Source organism: Microtus ochrogaster, chromosome 21 (genome assembly GCF_000317375.1).
Source record: "Microtus ochrogaster isolate Prairie Vole_2 chromosome 21, MicOch1.0, whole genome shotgun sequence".
Taxonomy (NCBI): domain Eukaryota; kingdom Metazoa; phylum Chordata; class Mammalia; order Rodentia; family Cricetidae; genus Microtus; species Microtus ochrogaster.
In genome coordinates, this window is record NC_022022.1 from 88,095 (window position 1) to 89,121 (window position 1,027).

At 46.3% G+C, this 1,027-nt stretch overlaps 1 protein-coding gene across 2 annotated transcripts in view; it reads right to left on the reverse strand.

Annotated features, from left to right (window-relative positions):
- Ssr2 (signal sequence receptor subunit 2) overlaps nucleotides 1-1,027 on the reverse strand; it is a 7,245-nt gene that overhangs the window by 3,319 nt on the left and 2,899 nt on the right. The window lies entirely within an intron of this gene.

Genomic DNA, 1,027 nt, shown 5'->3' on the forward strand with positions numbered 1-1,027 from the left:
AGACTCCATTACAGATGGTTGTGAGCCACCATGTGGTTGCTAGGAATTGAACTCAAGACCTTTGGAAGAGCAGCCAATGCTCTTAACCACTGAGCCATCTCTCCAGCCCCAAAATTTTCTTTTTAAAGAAAATTTTTAAATAAGATAGATGAAGTCAAGCATGGTGGTATATGCCTTTAATCCCAGCACTCAGAAGGCAGATACAGGCAGATCCATAAGAGGCCAGCCTGGCCTACAAAGTGAGTTCCAGGAAAACCAGAGCTATATAATAGAGCAACCAACCCTGTCTTGAAAAACTGCAAATAAATACCAGAGAGATAATCCCCTCAGGCTTTTATAGAGAAAAGTAGATTAGGAGCCAGCAGAGTTGAAATCCCCCCCACCACACACACACAGTGAGCATCTGTTAGGACACGCTAGCTACACAACTAAAACCAAACCTTGATCCACTAGGATCAAGATATAGACCACTCCTGTCTGCATGGCAGGGTGCATCATAGAGTTAGCAGGCCTCGGCAATCATTTGCTTATTCCTTTTTGACTTCACAAGGCCGACTTGACTCAGGTGAAGTAGTAAGAAGCGTTCTAAAAATGTTAACGCCCTACCCAAATGTACATTACCAGAGAAGGGCTGGGGCTGCCACACATTCCTGTGCTGTCTGAAGAGGGGCCAAGAGTTTGGTGCTCACCGCGAACAACTGTTCCCAGTGGCAGGCAAGCCTTTGATTCTCATGTCTATTAACCCACTAAGTACCAGGGAGTTCTGGGCAGAGCGGCTCGCACACTTGTAATCCCAGCACTTGGGTAACAGAAGCAGAAAGATCAGTGCAAACTCCTTAGAGTTTGAAGAAGGTCAGCCTGAGCTACATAGGATCTGTCTCAAAACAAGTAAAAGAAAAACAATTCAATCACTCAGTTAATTAAAAATAAAGCAGGGGCCGGGTGATGGTGGCGCACGCCTTTAATCCCAGCACTCGGGAGGCAGAGGCAGGCGGATCTCTGTGAGTTCGAGACCAGCCTGGTCTAC